Below are 20,823 nucleotides of genomic sequence, written 5' to 3' on the forward strand. Positions count from 1 at the left end.
CCCCCTCACTGCAAGACCCAGCATTACAGCACCCTGCCTCAGTTTCCCCACAGCAATTTTCAGCCTACTCCAACCATAGAGGTGACTTGTTGTGGTGGCTCGGCCCTCCAGCTAAGCCCATCCCTCCCAGTGAATCCAAGTCCAAAACACAAACTCTTGCCAGTCTCAAACTGGGCCAAGCCCTTCCTTTCCAAGCAGCCTGTTTATTTCCTTCAATTCAGGCACTCTTCTGTCCATCCATTCAGCTCAGCTCTCACCCTGACCAGGCTCCTTTCCCTTTCTCCCCTCAGCTCCTCCTGGGCCTCTTTGGGTGTCCCCCTGCTTTTCCCTGAGCAGCTGCTTCCAGGCCTTCCTTTTTTGAAGTCTTCCACAGGCCTTTGGCTCCCCTCCAGCCAGCTTCCGACCGCTGGGCAGTCTTCCTCACCTAGCACAGGTATAGCAGCAAAGGTCTGACTGGTGGTAGTTATTATGCAGATGTGTAACTTTAACTTCATCAGGGCCTCAGTCCCTTGACGTCCGTGATGTCAGAATTTCACTAGTTCTCCAGAGAGAGTCTTCCAGGGCAGACAAGACCTGAATTTTTAAAGCAAAAAGAAGCAGATTTAAAAAAAAAAAAAATCTTTCAGGTCCTCCTCCTCAGAGAGAAAACACTCCACTTTTGTTCCTTGTCTCCTTTTACCTTCCACAACCACACAATGATTTATATAAAACATACAGTTCTAAGCAGAGTGTTGGTGTTATGCCTTCTCAGCGTAAAGGCCATTGAAATGTAATAGAAAATCTAACTGCTGCATCTCATTACAAAGAGTAAATCACTAGCACATTTCCAAGCATGTCTAAATACAATTGGAAAAAAAAACAATTAGAATGGGTGGCTGTCATTTTAACAGCCAGATGAAGTTGGGCTTGTTAAAAAATTTCCTTTGAATCTGGTTTCCAGGTTTTTGGCAAAACAAAAAAAACTCATTTAGACTTTTGTCAAAAAACCCCAAAAACCTTTTTTGTTTTCATCTGAATTTGTTGAGGTTTTTTCAGCTGAAATGACCCAAAATGGTCCCTTTTGGCCACAAACATTTCATTTTTTCAAAGTTTCTGAAAGGAAAACCCCCACTTTCAGATCCGCTTGAGTTAAGATGTGGGAATTGCAGATCGCATCTGAATTCACAAGGCAGGAGGCTTTCAAAGAGGCTGTAGAGCAAGTTTAGTCACTTTTTCTGGTTTTGGTTAATTACAGTATTGGAAGTCTCTGCCTTTCTCTTGCAGTCTCAATGCTGAACTGCATTTTCTTTGTTTCAGTCTACTTCCCAGCAGGCCTGCCCCTGAATATGTATTAGCGAAGTGTCTACTCCCTGCTAAGAGAGACACCCACCTCAGTCGCAGCTAGGGTTGTATTAAAGCACAGACATTTCTAAAATCTTGTTCGGAAAAACAAATCATGTTTGTTAGGGGCTCGTCCCCTAATGCTCCTACTCTACTTGCGCTACATTGATGACATCTTCATAATCTGGACCCATGGAAAAGAAGCCCTGGTGGCAGAACTTTGTGACTTTGTCCTGACCCATAACTATTTCACATTTGGTGACAATGTATACCTTCAAATCAGCGGCACTGCGATGGGTACCCTCATGGCCCCACAGTATGCCAACATTTTTATGGCTGACTTAGAACAACGCTTCCTCAGCTCTCGTCCCCTAATGCCCCTACTCTACTTGCGCTACATTGATGACATCTTCATCATCTGGACCCATGGAAAAGAAGCTCTTGAGGAATTCCACCATGATTTCAACAATTTCCATCCCACCATCAACCTCAGCCTGGACCAGTCCACACAAGAGATCCACTTCCTGGACACTACGGTGCTAATAAGCGATGGTCACATAAACACCACCCTATATTGGAAACCTACTGACCGCTATTCCTACCTACATGCCTCTAGCTTTCATCCAGATCATACCACTCGATCCATTGTCTACAGCCAAGCGCTACGATATAACCGCATTTGCTCCAACCCCTCAGACAGAGACAAACACCTACAAGATCTCTATCATGCATTCCTACAACTACAATACCCCCCTGCTGAAGTGAAGAAACAGATTGACAGAGCCAGAAGAGTACCCAGAAGTCACCTACTACAGGACAGGCCCAACAAAGAAAACAACAGAATGCCACTAGCCATCACCTTCAGCCCCCAACTAAAACCTCTCCAATGCATCATCAAGGATCTACAACCCATCCTGAAGGACAACCCATCACTCTCACAGATCTTGGGAGACAGGCCAGTCCTTGTTTACAGACAACCCCCCAACCTGAAGCAAATACTCACCAGCAACCACACACCACACAACAGAACCACTAACCCAGGAACCTATCCTTGCAACAAAGCCCGTTGCCAACTCTGTCCACATATCTATTCAGGGGACACCATCATAGGGCCTAATCACATCAGCCACACTATCAGAGGCTTGTTCACCTGCACATCTACCAATGTGATATATGCCATCATGTGCCAGCAATGCCCCTCTGCCATGTACATTGGTCAAACTGGACAGTCTCTACGTCAAAGAATAAATGGACACAAATCAGACGTCAAGAATTATAACATTCAAAAACCAGTTGGAGAACACTTCAATCTCTCTGGTCACTCGATCACAGACCTAAGAGTGGCTATACTTCAACAAAAAAACTTCAAAAACAGACTCCAACGAGAGACTGCTGAATTGGAATTAATTTGCAAACTGGATACAATTAACTTCGGCTTGAATAGAGACTGGGAGTGGATGGGTCATTACACAAAGTAAAACTATTTCCCCATGTTATTCCCCGCCCACACCCCACTGTTCGTCAGATGTTCTTATCAACTGCTGGAAATGACCCACCTTGATTATCACCACAAAAGGTTTTCTTCCTTCCCCCCATCCTCCCTACCTGCTGGTAATAGCTCATCTTAAGTGATCACTCTCCTTACAGTGTGTATGATAACACCCATTGTTTCATGTTCTCTGTGTGTGTATATAAATCTCCCCACTGTATTTTCCACCGAATGCATCCGATGAAGTGATCTGTAGCTCACGAAAGCTTATGCTCAAATAAATTTGTTAGTCTCTAAGGTGCCACAAGTCCTCCTTTTCTTTTTGTATCCAATGAGTATCTCTTGGCAGGGAGTTAATTATTTCTGTGCCCTCCACGTAGGACGTAGGATGGTAAATGCAATCATGCAAGGAGGTGGGTGGAGTGTAATTGTTGTCTACCCGGTGTAATCCTTGTTGTGGTTTGTCCTAGTGATCAGCGCTTGTGGAGCAACTGCAGCACGGAATGTCAGTGCCTCCTGCCAGGGCCATCCTTATGGTCCTTTGGGACCCTACGCAGTATTATTAAACTGGTGTTCCTGTGCCCAACAGCAGCCTGGGTTCACAGCCCGGTGTTGGGGAAGGGACAAGGCAGCAAAGGATACCGAGACACCCGGCCCGCCTCACGGCGGCAGAGAGTCACAGTTCCCTCCAGAGACCCCTGTACCCTCTCCCTCATGCAGAATGATTCTTAGCAATCCATTTGTCACCAACTATTATCTTTTGCGGCAGCAGAACACTCAGCTTGGGCTCATTTGTCACAGCTGAAGTGACAAGGCAGAGAAGAGCCATAGGGAGCCAGGGGGAAGTGGTTTCTCCAGCAGGTGAAAAATGTGGGTCCTATTGAGCAGTTTGCATCACTCTTTGCACTGCTATGATTGCTACACATTGGGTGGGATTTTTAATATCCAGCCTTCCTTTTGGCACTTGTAACTGGCAGATCTGGTTGACGTTGTTCAGTTGTCTGGGCTGCACACAGTCTACAGCACCTCCCTGTCTGTAAAGTATTGTTACATTGGAAGCTTGAGAGTTTCTCTCATTCACCAACAGTAGTTAGTCCAGTCTTCTTATTGAATGCAAAGCTTGCCAAGCCAATCTGCAGCAGCCTCATCAGTGAAGTGCAGAGCCCTCAGACCACCACCACATCTGGTCAGAGGACAGTCCAGTCAAAGCTATTACCTCTCATCAATCACAGACCTGATTAAAGCAGATGGGTGTGCAAAGCGCTTTCATCCAGGCTAAATGGAAGGGACAATTAAATGGCCGTTGTCTAGTGATAGCTGCAACAGTGGAAACCACCACTCAAGGCACTGCCCAGCATGGCAAGGCCCTGAGCAGCAGCTAAGCCATTGGGCCTGGCTGCAGCTCTGTGTGTGTTTGTGTGCACCAGAGGCAGAAAGCAAGGAGAAAGCCAACAGACAGACAAGAGAAGCAGTGGTGAGTGTGGCCCTGGTTTGAAGCCCAGAGACAGCTGCTTTTGGGCACAGTACTGGCTGGAAAGGCAGACTTGGATTTCTGAACAAGGACACTGATTTCAGTTGTTCCTGCTGTGGTCAGGGAAACAGGACTTTGTGCACATCCTTGGTGAATAGATAGGATTGCACAAAAGAATACCTGATTCTCTCATCCATTTCCTCTCCTAATGGAAACAAACAGCAAGGCTCCTGGCACCAGGGGCTTGCTGGCCCCTGTAAATGAAGCAGGTCCAGGGCCTCTGCTCTGTGCCAGAATTGCAACTGCAGCTTGGGTAGACATACCCACGCTAAGGTTACCAGTACTAGCTCGGTGTAGTGAGGTGGAGTGACCTCCCACTGACCCAGAGGGGGAGGAGCCACCGCTAACCCACTGCACTCGGCTAAAAATAGAACTGTAGACGTGACAGCATGGGCTGGCCAAGCATGCTGGGGAACCTAGGTGAGTACTTGTGTTGCTGAAGCCCATGCTACCCAATCTACACTGCTATTCTTAGCCATGCTAGTGTGCGTGTGCCTACCCAAGCTGCAATTGCACCTTGGGTTGCAAAGTAGACATACCCTACATTGCTTTTCCATGCAATTATCAGCAGGTCTGAGTGGCAAGAAGTACATACCTCCAAATAAAGGAGATACAGGGATATGGAGGCTGTTAGTTGTATAGAAAGGTTTGTTACTTATCTCTGCTACCTTGTCAGCTTAGTAACTTCTGCTTTCTCTATCCCAATATCCAAAGCACTGCCCCTGAAAATGGGATCATAGCCTCGGAAAACGATGGAGTCTCACGTCGATGTTGACATATGAGGATCCAGAAAACGCTATAGGTGAACACGTAAATTCAGGGTCAGACCAAGGTGAGAACCCAACTGTGGGACAGACAGGCTTGTCTACATGACCATTGCAGGCGGTTGTATCCTTGTTTTGTGCTGGTCATGTTTTTCCACATAAGGTGCTAAGGTACCTGGCTTCACAGAGGTTAATGACAACATGACAAATCTGCCTCCATCTTACTCTGTCAAGGGCTGTTGCTTCCCAGTCGCTGGGGGTCAACCTGACATGTTTTCAAGTTTGACTTCAGTGCATCTTTATATCATAGAATCATAGAATCATAGAATCATAGAATATCAGGGTTGGAAGGGACCCCAGAAGGTCATCTAGTCCAACCCCCTGCTCAAAGCAGGACCAAGTCCCAGTTAAATCATCCTAGCCAGGGCTTTGTCAAGCCTGACCTTAAAAACCTCTAAGGAAGGAAATTCTACCACCTCCCTAGGTAACGTATTCCAGTGTTTCACCACCCTCTTAGTGAAAAAGTTTTTCCTAATATCCAATCTAAACCTCCCCCATTGCAACTTGAGACCATTACTCCTCGTTCTGTCATCTGCTACCATTGAGAACAGTCTAGAGCCATCCTCTTTGAAACCCCCTTTCAGGTAGTTGAAAGCAGCTATCAAATCCCCCCTCATTCTTCTCTTCTGCAGACTAAACAATCCCAGCTCCCTCAGCCTCTCCTCATAAGTCATGTGCTCTAGACCCCTAATCATTTTTGTTGCCCTTCGCTGTACTCTTTCCAATTTATCCACATCCTTCTTGTAGTGTGGGGCCCAAAACTGGACACAGTACTCCAGATGAGGCCTCACCAGTGTCGAATAGAGGGGAACGATCACGTCCCTCGATCTGCTCGTTTGTGCCATCCACCATGAGAAGAGGAGCATTACTTTAGCTGACCATAAAATATGGCCTTGGGCATTCTCGAGTCTGCCATATGAAGGAGATGCCAGAGCAACACACAGCTGAGCTTTTATGAGAATGCCTTGAATGCCAAACATCTGACAACAATTACGGAAGGTTTTCCTCCTTTCCCCCCCCTGCTGTTGGTGATGGCTTATCTTAAGTGATCACTCTCCTTACAGTGTGTATGATAAACCCATTGTTTCATGTTCTCTGTGTGTGTGTATATAAATCTCTCCTCTGTTTTTTCCACCAAATGCATCCGATGAAGTGAGCTGTAGCTCACGAAAGCTTATGCTCTAATAAATTTGTTAGTCTCTAAGGTGCCACAAGTACTCCTTTTCTTTTTGCGAATACAGACTAACACGGCTGCTACTCTGAAACCTGGGATTTCAATATTGGGAGTCTTGTATTAACGCCTAGGCTGACAAGACCTAGGCCTAGGGTGGCAAATTTTCAGGGGAGGCAAATTTATAATAGCAGCCAGAGGCTACTTCCCCAGGCGCCGGTTCGCGCCCTCTGCAACTCTACCCCTTCCCTGCCCCCATTCCCCACCCTCTCCCTGCCCCTATTTGTCCCCTTCCCCAAATCCCTGCCCCTGCCCCACCTCCTCTCCTGAGCGCGCTGCATTCCCCCCTCTTCCCCCTCCTTCGCGAAGCTGTTTCGCGCATAAGCACTGGCAGAGAGCGGGGAGAAGCAGGACCCGGCAGTGCGCTCATGGGAGGAGGCGGAGGCGGAGCGGAGGTGAGCTGGTGCGGAGGGCGGGGGCGGCAATTATTTCAGGGCCTAGGGGCGGCAAAATCTTTAATCCGCCACTGGTCTCACCATTGGACCCTGCAAACAGACTGAAGACAGTACATTTGGAGCTGATAAAGTCTCCTCATGTGGTGGTGATATTGTCTGTGTCTCACAACCATATAGAAGCATTATTAGTGCAGTTGCCTGATGGGCATTGAACTTGGTGCTTGTTTTGATGCTCCTATTTTTCCATTGGTGCTATGAGAGCATTCCAAATTCAGAGCCGGCCTTGGCTATGTGATGGGTAACCTCATCATCTGTTGTGGCATGCTGTAACAGCTACTCCCTAGCTAGCAAAACTTCTCCACAGTCGTCAGAGGAGTGGTGTTGATCTTTAATAACTGGGTAGAGATGTGCAGCCCCCGGCAAAGGTGCTATGCAGATATTTCCCTCAGCTATCTGGTGTCCCAAGAGATGCCAGCGTAGAGTGTTCTCATGCAGTCCGAGAGGAAGGCATCTGGGAGAGCAGGAGCTTCAATAATAAAACAAAGGCTGTTGACTGTTACACGTCTCAAAGCAAGATGCCCTGGGATGCTTCTGCCTCAGTGCACTGATAGCGGAGTGTAAGGAGACTGTGGCCTGGAGCAGAACCAGATTAACTCATAAGCAAACTAGGCACATGCCTAGGGTCCAAATTCACGAGGGATCTCCAAAATCACAGGCCAGTGTCCTTCTCTTCCTCTGCGGCCGCTGTGTTTTTGCCCCGCCAAGAGGACACCAACGCTGCAGCAGCACCCTCTGCCCTGGCACCACAACCCTAATCCCAGCCCAGTGTGGAGGGGAGGCTTGGGGGGTTGCAGAGCTAGCTTGTCCCATGCTCACCCTGCAGCAACCGCTCCTGTCCTGCAGGGTTGGGAGCAGCTCCCCATTCTGGGCATTGCGATCTGGTGTGCCGGGTCAAACCTGAGTGGCACTGCAACACTGTGCACCAGGTTGCTATGCCAGTGGAGTGAGGAGTCGGGCCCCGCTCTGTGGGGCAGAAGCCACTGCTGCAGGGTGAGCAAGGGGTCGGCTAGCTCACCAACCCCACCACCTCACCCCATCTGGGCTCTCTCCATGGCACCAGGTCAGGAGAAATGTATGTTTGCCTAGGGCCCAGTGAGGGGTTAATCTGGTCCTGGCTGGGAGTCCTGTCATCATGCGGGGAAACATAGGCAGCACTGTCAGGGAGTTGTTTGAAGGACTCAGAGACTCAGGGCCACTGAGCTCCAGACAGGGTAAGTGACTTGCCCCAGGGCCATATAGTGAGTCAGTGGCAGAACTGAGGAGAGACCCAGGAGGTCTGACTACCACTTCTTTGAGCATTAGAGGTGCTGTTTTTACCTCCAAGTAACTAGTGCCAGTGCTTTTAGGGCAGCTCTGTCTGCTGGGAACCCTCTGTCACTGAACGGAAATGTTAGGGTACATCTACAGTACGGAATTATTTCGAAATCATTCTATTCGAAATTTCGGAAGCTATTTTATACATTCAGTCTTCTAAAGCGTGTGAATTCGGCGGATTGCATTCACAGTACCAAGGCTAGCATCGAATGTCGGAGTGGTGCACTGTGGGTAGCTATCCCACAGTTCCTGCAGTCCCCGCCGCCCATTGGAATTCTGGGTTAAGCTCCTAGTGCATGATGGGGCAAAAACATTCTTGCAGGTGTTTCTGGGTGTGTGTCGTCTGAAAGCTACGGCAGAGAATTGTTTCGCGCCTTTTTGGCGTGCAGACGCCATACTGCTTCCAGCAGATGGTGCACCGCTGCTCTCCTGCTACTATGACTCCACCTCTCATTTCCTCTCATCTTCCTATGTAATCTCTACTATCTACTCTTCCTCTTCCTCATCGAACGCTTCTGCTGCCAACTCTGCTCAGTCATCATGAACCGAGCAGCACAGCTTTCGCCGCCAACTCTGCTCTCCCCCGCTATTGCCACCCTTCCGAGCTTCTCCACGTTCTCTGTCCTGGGCTCCGTCCTACGTGAAAGCCACAGAAGACAACCATTTTCCGCCATTGTTCAGCTACCATGAACCGAACAGCACAGCTTCCGCTCCCACTCTGCTCTCCTACGTTTCGCGCCCTTTTTCCAGGATTACCCATGCAGGTGCCATAGCCATGGAGCCCGATCAGATCTCCGCTGCAGTTTTGACCATTGTAAATACCTCGCACATTATCCAGCAGTATGTGCAGTACCTGCAAAACCGGGCAAGGAAGCGACGACAGCACGATTACTATACTGATGAGGACATGGACACAGACGGCACGGCATGTGGCGATTGGGAGATCATGGTGGTCTTGGGCTAGGTTCATGCCATGGAATGCCGATTCTGGGCCCAGGAAACAAGCACAGACTGGTGGGACCGCACAGTGTTGCGGGTATGGAATGATTCCCAGTGGCTGAGAAACTTTCATATGCATAGGGTCACTTTCATGGAACTTTGTGACTTGCTGTCCCCTGGCCTGAAGCGCAAAAACACCAAAATGAGAGCAGCCCTCACAGTTGAGAAGCGAGTGGCCACAGCCCTGTGAAAGCTTGCAACACCCGACAGCTAGTTAGTTGGGAATCAGTTTGGAGTGGGCCAATCTACTGTGGGGGCTGCTGTGCTGCAAGTAGCCAATGCAATCATTGACTAGCTGCTATCAAGGGTAATGACTTTGGGATATGTGCAGACCATTGTGGATGGCTTTAATGAGCTCGGGTTCCCTAACTGCGGCAGGGCGATAGATGGAACCCATATCCCTATCTTGGAACTGGAGCACAAAGGCAGCCAGTACATAAACCGAAAGTGGAACTTTTCCATGGTGCTGCAAGCACTGGTGGATCACAAGGGACGTTTCATTGACATCAACGTGGAATGGCTGGGAAAGGTGCATGATGCTCGCATCTTCAGGAACTCTGGTCTGTTTGAACAGTTGCAGGAAGGAACTTACTTCCCAGACCAGAAACTTACTTCCCAGACCAGAAAATTATGTTGAAATGCCTATAGTTATCCTCGGGGACCCAGCCTACCCCTTAATGCCCTGGCTCATGAAGCCGTATACAGGCACCCTGGACAGTAGTAAGGAGCAGTTCAACTATAGGCTGAGCAAGTGCAGAATGGTGGTAGAATGTGTGTTTGGACATTTGAAAGCGTGCTGACACAGTTTACTGACTTGGTTAGATCTCAGCACAACCAATATTCCCATTGTAATTGCTGCTTGTTGTGTACGCCACAATATCTGTGAGAGTAAGGGGGAAACATTTATGGCAGGGTGGGAGGTTGAGGCAACTCACCTGGCGGCCAGTTTCGCACAGCCAAACAGGCCAATTAGAAGAGCGCAGCGGGGCGCACTGTACATCAGAGAAGCTTTGAAAGCCAGTTTCATGACTGGCCAGGGTACGGTATGAGAGTTGTGTCTGTTTCTCTTAAAGTTACCTGCTCCCTATATGTGTATGAAAGGAAATAAAGTCACAATTGTTTAAAAACTTTTCTTTATTATTTGTTGCACAAAACATTGAGAGAAATCAGAAGCTAGACAGGGGAGCAGGGCTATTGGGTTAGGGGGGTGGTGGAGGAGGGAAGGACAAGTCCAGAAACCAAATCAAAATTTAGGATATGCCAGCTTTCTGCTGCTTGTGCAATCCTCTGTGGTTGACTGTGTGGGTTCCCATAGCCTCCCACTCTGCCGTGTTCTTGGGCGTCTGGGTGCAGAGGCTATGGAACTTGGGGAGGAGGGAGGGCGGTTATACAGGGGTTGCAGTGGCAGTCTGTGGTCTTGCTGCCTTTTCTGCATTAGATCCACCATACAGTGGAGCATGTCAATTTGCTCCTCCATAAGCTGACCATAGCATCCTGCCTGCTCTCATCGCGCATGTCCCTCCTCTCTTCATATTCATGTAACACTTTACGCGACTCTGCAATTGTTTGCCCCCACGCATTCAACTGGGCCATATCAGTGCAGGAGGACTGCATGAGCTCCGCAAACATGTTGTCCCGAGTTCGTTTTTTCCACCTTCTAATCTGGACAGACTCTGGGACGAAGTCGATAGGGGCCGTGTTGAAATATTTGCACCTGCTGTGGGAGGAGAAAAAGGGAGGGTCGTATTTTAAAAGATACATTTTAGAGAACAAAGGGGACACTGTTTCTCAGTGAAACAGGCAATTCATAATACACAGCACATGTTCTTTCTGTACAAGGTCTCATTTTGCCTCTTATACTGAAGTGCCTGCCACTTTGGTGTGAGTAAGCCATCACATGCGGCCAGGCAACAGAATTCAGCTTGCAGGCAGCCTGCGGGCTCTCTGGGATGATCGCTTCAGACAACACCCTTCCCTCCCTCAGCCCCACACCCACCCACTGCAGGGCTCTGATGAGGCTCTGAGCAGGGATGAGCCCTTTAAACTAAACACGAACAGCCAGCACGGTTCCGATGAAGGTCTGAGCAGGGATGAGCCCTTTAAACTAAACGCGAACAGACCAGTGTGGCTGGGTTTCCCCCCATCCCCCACCGTGAAGCTCGGATCAAGCTCTCACTCACCAGAAGTGCCTTCCCCAGGTTCATGGTCCCGGAGCATGCTTTGGGAGTGGAGGGAGGCTATTGGCTCCAGTGTTAAGAATAGTTCCTGGCTAGGGGGGAAAACAGATTCCCCACTTGCCACCTGTGCACTGTCCTCCTTCTCCTCCTCCTCCTCTTCATCCTCCAAAAACTCATCCTCCTCGCTCCATGCTACTCCCCCCTTGCAGATGTCCACAGATAGTGGTGGGGTAGTGGTGTCGTCACCCCCCCCCATAATTGCATGCAGCTCACGGTAGAAGCGGCATGTAGCGTTCGCCTCCCTGGCTTTTTGGTATGCTTGCCTGAGCTCCTTGATTTTTGTACGACACTGTTCTGTGTCCCTGGAGTAGCCTCTTTCCGTCATGGCCCTGGAGACTTTAGAATATGTATTTGCATTTCTTTTTTTGGAACGTAGTTCTGCCATAACAGATTCATCTCCCCAACATGCAATGAGATCCAGTACCTCCCATTTGGACCATGCTGGAGTTCGTCTGCGAATCCGGGACTGCGTGGTCGCCTGTGATGTTGGACTCTGCAGGGTCGCCTGTGATGGTGGACTGTGCTGATGGTCACCTGTGCTGATGGTGACCAAACAGGAAATTCAAAAGTTCCAGGAGCTTTTACTGTCTACCAGGCTAGTGCATCGGAGTTCAGAGTGTTGTCCAGAGCGGTCACAAGGGAGCATTCTGGGATAGCTCCCGGAGGCCAATATCGTCAAATTGCGTCCACAGTACCTGTAACCCGGAACTGCGATCTCGATTTTAGCGCTACTCCACTTGCCGAGGTGGAGTACAGAAATTGGAGTAAAGAGCCCTTTAAATCGAAAAAACTGTTTTGGTCGCGTGGACAGAACCAGTTTTCTTTTGAGGTAACTCGGCTAATTCCGAAATAACCGCGTACTGTAGAGCAGGCCTTAGAGTAGAATGAAGCTAAATGAAGGCTCTTGTGCCCTAAGTGCAGGCCATGCTGGCATGGAGCTAGAAGGGTGAGTTTGCTAATCCAGCCCAGCTTTTTGCTCAATGGGTTTGCTTCTGCAAATAAAGGAGGCAACTATGCAGATGTAGGGACAGCGGCTGTGACTCCCGGCTGAGTATGGCTGTAAGGAATCACAAATAGCCCACAAACAGTAGAGTATGCGGAGCCAGTTACAGGTGCTGTAGTGAAACTAGACATCTTTCCAGCACACTTATCAAAGCGTCTGCCCTCCCCATTTCACAACAGGCAAATAACTATCGAGGTGAGAATGCTGGAAGGCAGGGTATTGTATGAACTGCTTTGCTACTGCCTCCCTCACTGGAGTCATTGAGCCAACCGCCCTGCTGGTGCTGCCCCAAGCACTGGCTCCTGCCTCTGGAAGTTCATGCACAATGTAGGCACTGAACCCCGCAAATGCTGTCCTATTCAGCCTCACTCAGCACAGAAGCTATAGCAGATGATGGCAATGAAGAGATTAAATAGCGTGGCTCCCCTCCCCCTTTTCAACTCAGACTCAATGGCTTTTGGCAACTCTTGCCAGCATTTGAAAACTTAGCACTCATCTGACTCATGTATTCAGAGAAGCTATAGTTAGCAGATTTCAGAGTAGCAGCCGTGTTAGTCTGTATTCGCAAAAAGAAAATTTGTTAGTCTCTAAGGTGCCACAAGTACTCCTTTTCTTTTTATAGTTAGCAGAGTGTTCCTCTGCCTTCCTTTATTCCACTGCTCTCTGGGAAGCCACTTGCTAGCTGCACTTTTTCAATTTGGAGTGTTTTGGACCAAACTAGAGCCCTGTGCGGGACTGATTTTATTAATCCCACTCACGTGCCGCTCCATAATATGCAACTCTACCCCCACCCACTCCTGCATTGTTTCTTGCATTTTTATCTTGCTCCCACCCACAAACCTTAAATCCTGCAAGAGAGACAGATTCCCCCATGCTACTAAAAAAACAAACAAAGGTCAGTTATTATATATAAAAACAGAATTCTGACACAACCTTTACCACTAAAAGAATAAAACAAATCTTGCTTAAACTACATAGAAATACTTTAACTCCTGTTATAATAGACACCAAATCTTTATTTAAAAAGAAAAGAAAAACTTGCTTTCCATTGCAGAAATTCTATTTATGACAAATTGACGAGAGATTTAGTGTTTTCCTGCAAGTTACCGCCGTCTGGTTTTTCTGCCCACTCAACCCTGCCTGCAACAAAATACATTTTACCTGCTCCTGCTATTCTGGCAGTAGGTCCTGCAGGATCCCAGTCCTGTTACAGGGCTTTAGACCAAACCTCCCCAAAGGTAAAAGCATTCCTGATTCCATTTAAAGTCTGCCGCAGAAAGCAGATCCCAAGAAGGAAATACATCTCATTAAGTTCAAAGGGGCAGGGCGGGTGCTCAGCCAAAAATGCTCCTTTAGTGACTTAGCAATCCTTTCAAGTGCTCACCTTGGTTACAGGGCCCTGGTGAGGCTTTGAGGAGAGAGCCCCTAAATTGAATGAGCTCTTCAGGGCAAGTCTTAGGTCTCCTGATGAATCTCTGTGGGAAAACCAGAGAATGAATTAACATAAACCTGGATTGCCCTGGAAACTCTAGGAAGTGTCAGGTGATCCCCCACGACGGAATCTGACCATATTCTGAGCTACGGTTAGCCTTTAGCAGGTCATCTGCCCAGTGCTGTAAAATGTGTAGTTGTAGCTGTGTCAGTCCAAGGATATTAGAGACAAGGTGGGTGAAGTGATATCTTTTATTGGACCATCTTCTGCTGGTGAGAGAGACAAGCTTTTGATCTTACACAGAGCTCTTCAGGAGTTAGTGGGTTCAGATTTATGGTTTATTACAACCATCTATACAAAGAAGGAGTACAACTAACCCCCTCTTTGTGTCCTATGACTACAGGAGTGTTAACGGGCCACTCTACCTTGAATGGCCCCTTACAACATGTGCTAACTACTTATATTCAACAATCTGTTCCATCTTGCATTTTGCTGTGATGCAGGGAGTACCTTTCCCAGACCTGAAGAGGATCTCTGTGGTGCAAAAGCTTGTCTCTCTCACCAGCAGAAGTTGGTCCAGTAAATGCTATTACCTCGCCCACCTTGCATCTCAAAAGGCACACACATGAAACAATGTCATGAGAGGCCTCATTTAAGCAGCACCATTGCTGTTTATATTGCTTTAAAGTCTTATTCTGGCCACTGACCTGGTGCAAGCTGGGAACAGCGACTTCATAAACCAGCTTAACTTTACTGAGCAGCTCCTCCACAATTGTAGCCATTATAAACCGTGTTTAGAAGAGTGTGTTAAAGTCATTAGCTGGCGGCTGTCTTAGGAAATTATCCATTCCCTAGTGATTAACCAGCAATTTCTCATCCCTCAGGGCCCTGCACCACACTCCATTAGCCTTTATAAGCTGTGCAAGGTACATACACACGGAGAACACAGTAATTGCTTTAATTTCACTTCTGATTAGTAATTTTCATTCGCCAGGTTGTAGAGAATGCTGCTGCCCCTCTGCTCAGGAGTGTGCTGTTTGGTGCCTGCCTTCCTTTTCAGCATCCTTCCCAGGAGCTTGCTTTGCATGTATAATTAACCCACTGCTTCCCAGAGCCTTGTCACACTCTCCTGCAGAAGTATCAGAAATTTGATTTGATGGAGATGGGGGGGAGGTGTTAACGATCTCTATCGTGTTCCACTTTCCAATGACATCCCTGCAAGACTCCGTGTATTCATACTTATAACAGAGCCTAATTGTCTAGAGCAGGCAGGCAGATTTTTTACTCCTCCTTCATCTGTTCTCAGGCAAGTTTATTAATGTTGCTGTGGGTTCGCATTTCAGTGCTTTATTAATCAGTTCATACTCATCTCTGAGGACACCTGTTTGAATTGAATATGCAGTACTGCATATTCACAGATTGCCTTTTAAAGGGGCATTCAGTTCTGTAGCATGAAGTAGAGACAAGGACAGGGCCAGTATCAGCAGTGTACTGTAAGACGGAGCAGTACCTGAGAGGAAGAATGGTATTGTGGCTAAAACACAAACTGGAATTTGGGAGACCTGGGTGTTATTTCTGGGTTCTTTGTTATTGTGTGACTTTGGGAAAATCATTCTCCTCAAGCATAGTGAGCTAAACTAGAAGTATAACTGCAGCGGCAGGAGGGCTTAGCCACCCTGAGTATGCTGCCTCAGCTACACTTCTACTCCTGGCATGGTAGCCCGATCAGAGCTAGTGCAGGTATGTCTCCTTGAGTGGAAATTTACACTTTCCATCTCCAGTAGATGTACTCTTAGATCAAGCTCACGAAAGCTTATGCTCAAATAAATTTGTTAGACTCTAAGATGCCACAAGTACTCCTTTTCTTTTTGGGAATACAGACTAATACGGCTGCTACTCTGAAACCTATCATTAAGAAGAATTGCCATAGTAAATCAGACCAGTCAGGTGCCATGTTTCTGGTGGTGGCCAGTGCCAGCTATTTCAGAAAATGCAAAAAACAAAAAACCCAAACCCCCAACAATGAAACAACCAAAACCCTTTAGTAGATGATCCTGGAATAACCTGCGCAGAGGGGAATATATTTCCTAATCCCTGTCAATATGAAGCAGGAGGGTTTATGCCCCTTCTCTTATGTTCAGTCCTCTCTAATGTAACTGTGGATGTTCCTATCCATATACATCTGTATATATCTATATATCTATATCTAGTACTTTTAAAATACTATTAAGCTCTTTGTCTCAATTATATCTTGTGGCAATGAGTTCCATGGATCAATTGTGTATCACGTAAGTAAAGTGTTTGTGTAGCACTTTGAGATCCTTGGATGGAAGGTGTTAGAGAGCTACAAAGTATGTAGATTGGCTGCCTCTTCCTTTGACATTATGTGAGAGAGGGAAAAGTGATTTTCATGCACAGAATTTTGGCCCTCTCTGCACCTCAATGTCTGCATTGGCAAGCACACAAATGCAGATAGGTAGGCACGGACTGATACAGAATAGGAACACCCCTGTATGTGCACTTGTCCACAGGAAGAGAGTTTAGTCTGGGGATGCTTAATCCCCACCTCTGTGTTTCCACATGTGATGTGGCCCCAATTCCCTGTCACGATCTTTTCCATTTTGTAAGAGGGACATCTCACTTAGATCATTCTGTGCCACAAGGCCTTCACCAGTCACCAGCTGTCTTCATTGCAGAGCTGACTCAAATTCTCTACTCTCGGACTCCTTTTGAGTTAGCCTGTCTTGCGTGAGAGCAGCTGTATTGCAAAATAACACTTGAGTTGCTGTGGCCACACAGACACTGCCCTTGCTTGTGTGCATTAGGATTTCTTGGGGGCATATTCCATGGTTCTTAGTGCTGCTATAAGTTGAGTTGCCCTATGAGCTCTTTCCCAGTGAATTGTGGGAGAACCTGTCTTTTCTTTCTGGACACATGGGGGGAATTGTGGGAAGGCATTGGAAGACTAGGAGCACTTGAGTGGCACTAGCCTGTATCCATGCTACAGAGTTGTGTTAATAGCTGACAAGTTGCACTCACTCAAGCATTAACCTAAATCTCCTCTTGGGGCAGGCAGCGTGACTTAGATGCAAGCACCACCACACCCTACGTAAGGGGGTTTGTGTTAAGGACTCAAGTTAGGGGCACACTCGAGTTATCTTTGCAGTGAAGACAAGCACTCCGAAGATGACCACAGTCTTCTTCCTGCCCATAATTCTGAACACCTGTATAGTTAACTCTGTCTTTCTCTGTCTTCTCTTAGAGGCCAGACAGCTTCATTTCCAGTAAACAGCAGCTATCATAATCAATTGGCTGAAAGGCGGACTGCAAGGGAAAAAAACCCTTTAATTGTTGCATAATTAAGGCCTAAAAATGTGTTCTGTTTTTTCTTTTTTTAACAAAGGTTCTTTTTGCTTTGTTTTCATCTTAGCAATAGATCTGGGTTTAGCTATTTCATGATAGTCAATGTATACAAGAGGTCTTCCTTGGGGAGATGGCTGCTCATTAACAAAGTGAAAGAAGAAAGCTAATTAACACCGTGTCAGAAAACGAATCCAGCTCTGAATTATAGTGCAGCACTAGCTGTGCTATAGTTAAGGTTGAGAACTCCTTTCTCAACAGGCCGATTCTTCTAAGTACTCTAAAGTCCACTTTGCTTGGAAATATGGTGTGCCTCAGGGGGGTGCAGGGCAGGCTAGTGGTTCACATTTAGGTTCATTAAGCAAGGGGTTCCCAAGACACAGCTCCATGAGGAAAACAGAGTTTCTTAACATTGACAGATTCTACCAACAGTTTTTTGCACAGACTTGAGGACCAAAACCATGGCTCTGATCATGCTCCAAATGGTCTCAGTTGCTTGGCATTTACCCCAGCTAGTGCATAACACCCACTAACCCTTGAGGGAGCAAAATTAAAAATGGTTTTCAAAAAGGAGTTTGGCTTGCTAAATGGGTGCATGCCTGCTGTGCGCACGTCCAAGGGAGCAGCTAAAAGGGCTTCTACCATAGCAGTTTTCATATAACCAGGCTGGCTCAAGGGGCTGTATAGGAGCCATTTGCCCTGACCTACAGCTGGCCAGGGCAGATATCTAAAAAAGTTTCAAAGCCATGATACTAAAATATGTCTCTGGCAGGGTTTTTCAAGGGGGAGTGGGAGAATGCAATTTGAGTACAGCAGATAATTTAAAAGATGCTCAAACTATTTTTGAAAATAAAGTAAATTACACATGTGCATGCTTGCTGGGAGGAGAGGAGGACTGGAAGCAGAGGATGGGGAGAGGGGTTTGGGGCTGATGCAAAGGGGATGATAGGGGTAGGGATGAGGGAATAGCAGGGGGTGGCAAGATGGAGCTGGTGAGAATAAGGGTAGGGGGCCCTCCCATGTGTGTGCCAGGATCTTGGAGAGGGTCAGAAGTTTGTCAGTGACTCTTATTTAATGCCACAGTTTCTCAACCCCACGAGAGAGCCAAGACCCCTCTCCCTTTAGCAAACTGAGAAGAGCAGGGTGTTCAGCCCTCCCCCCCCACACCCCGAACAGCTGCTTGAGAACACATATTTTATACTAAACAATGTTTCATTTTGTTACACATGTACAGACAGTAGCAATTTCAGTAGATTGATACCATCTGGAAGTACTCCGATACCTCAGGGCTTGCATATAAGTCCATTAGCTGTCCTAATGTAGGGCTAGTGACTCTGAAACAAACCTTCAGTAGGACCTTATCACCATGCAAATAGAAGGAGCTTCTCTATGTGCAGCCTAGTTCAAGAAAATCCATCTTTAGGGCATACCGACAATACATTATTAAAATCATCACTAGTTATATAGCAGGTAAAGTTCCTATTGGGCACCAAGCCACATTTGTGCTGGAGGATCTGAAAAAGCTGTGCAAACTATATACTCAGTTCACTCCCCCCAGGTGTGAATTGCAGTTGGTGTGTGTCAGCACACAACACCACTACAGGCAGGAAATCAAAAAGAAGCCCATGTCCCACAGTTCGTCTGATCCATGGACCACCAGTGGTCCTCAGACAGCTGGCTGGACACATGGTGCTGGCTCCCTTCCATGTTTCCAGCTGAGAGAAAGAGAATAGAGGCCAGGGGAGTGGGAACAGGCAACATGCTTAACTTTTATCAAAATGGACAAAACAACCACTGCATTCAAAGATGCTAGAATCCATGGAATAATCAGAGTGCCATTTTATTGTATAAATAATTGGTGTAGTCATCACTAGGATGGTCTGAGATTACAGAGGGTGGGGGAGATGGTGTGCACATTCACAAATGAGAAGGGAGTTGTCCATGAGAAAGTCTCTCTAGTGAGATGTGTGCACGCTATGAGAAAACACATGAGAACCCCTGCTGTATCCAATTGAAACAGTGAGGACAATCTACGCAGGCAGAATGTAACCACGCAGATTGAAATCTAGCCAGATCACTGGGATTAACAGCCTACTCTTGGGAAAGTACCAAGGGACCTTAACATAACCCCAAGCAGTCAGGACATCAGATTTTTGTTTCGTCATCAGAAAGATGGTCTCTCCACAGCACAATGCCCTTTAACAGCAGGCTGGGGAATTGACTTGGTTCTGATTCAGAGGGAAGAGCACCAGCTATTGAGTCACAAACACGATTGCATGCAGCACCTGTGTTTCCTTAGAGGTCTCCCATCAAAGGATAGACCAAGCCTGTTTAGTTTTTCAGATTTGGCACAAAGAGGCATAAGCCAAGAGAATGTGGATCACCGGTGAAACTATTTCATTGGGCCACCCCAGCTGCAAAGCCCAAGATCTAGCATGTGACCTGTTCCCAAACTCTGTGCTACCAGGGTTAAGAAAGGGTGAGGACTCAGTTACACATAGGGGTAAGTGATATATGATATGTTTAGCACTGATGTTTTTGTGTCTTGATTCCCTGGGAACCTAAAGTTATCACTGCAGAGTTTGGCTGCACAAAGCCATTTATTCCGCATATTAACTAATAGTAGACTGTAAGCAGCTAAAATCACACTAGCATTTACAGGTATTATGTGGTTGCAGGCTTGGCAGCATTCTCTGAATCAGCTGTGCAAGGTAGAATGGCTAAGACATGGGGAAGATAGGGTTAGAGTACAATGAATATCCTTTAGTCTATTCGTATCCACTTTGCATTTGTTCCAAGCAAGGGTAGGCGGGGGGGGGGGGGGAAGGTGAGAGGGGGAGAGTTGGTTATGCACCCACAGACCAAGTTCTGCCCACTTGAGATGCCAAAATAAAACTGTGCAGCTGTTGTAAATGTGATCATAAGGCTTCTGATGGGTCCTGTCGGCTTGGCTTTCCCTTGCTGGGGTTTGAATGCTCCACTAGGCCGGGTGAGCTTGTCTATTCCTGAGCGAGGCTCAGCTGACATGCCTAGTAGAATGCAGAGCTCTTCATGATATGATTGCCTCTCTCCTTTCTTGTGTGCTTTGATCAGCAATGAAATAGTTAGCACTTTTGACATTTTAACTGCCATCGGTAGGCTGCAGTGTTAACATCCATCTATTGAACTAGGTGCAGTTCAATACATCTCAGAGCTATTGTTCTAGACTTCCTGTAGATAAATATATGTATAATTGCAGATGAAAAGTACTAAAGACCTAGGTATTAATTATTATTATATCAATTTAAATTTAGTTTGATTTGGGGTTTTTTGGGGGGGGAGGTTGCAAACTGTTAAGAGCGAGAGAGTTAATTTTTGTATTTGAATGAAAGCTTAGATTCTGGGGCACAAGAAACCAACCTCCAGAAAAAGAAAAGAAAAGGAATCACTGAGCAGCTGCAAACTGGCCCTGCACTGGCAATTTATGTGCAGCCACAACACCTATAACGGAGACCTGCCCCCTCACCCCAACCTCTATAACTCACTCTCCTTTGATTATTCCCACAACGATCTGTCAAAGGAGCCTACTCATGACAGCAGCAGCTGCAAAGAATCTAATTGTGGGGGGAAGCTAACAAAGCATGTCTTT

At 47.0% G+C, this 20,823-nt stretch overlaps 1 long non-coding RNA gene across 1 annotated transcript; it reads right to left on the minus strand.

Moving 5' to 3' along the window:
- Positions 1–11,770: 11,770 nt before the first annotated feature.
- Positions 11,771–11,992, minus strand: LOC122456066. Its single transcript, XR_006274701.1, has 2 exons — positions 11,935–11,992; positions 11,771–11,891 (listed from the first exon to the last, which is right to left on the minus strand). It is a non-coding gene; the product is annotated as an uncharacterized LOC122456066 (long non-coding RNA).
- Between the last annotated feature and the right edge of the window lie 8,831 nt (positions 11,993–20,823).

The sequence above is a fragment of the Dermochelys coriacea genome, chromosome 10 (genome assembly GCF_009764565.3).
Source record: "Dermochelys coriacea isolate rDerCor1 chromosome 10, rDerCor1.pri.v4, whole genome shotgun sequence".
Lineage (NCBI taxonomy): Eukaryota > Metazoa > Chordata > Testudines > Dermochelyidae > Dermochelys > Dermochelys coriacea.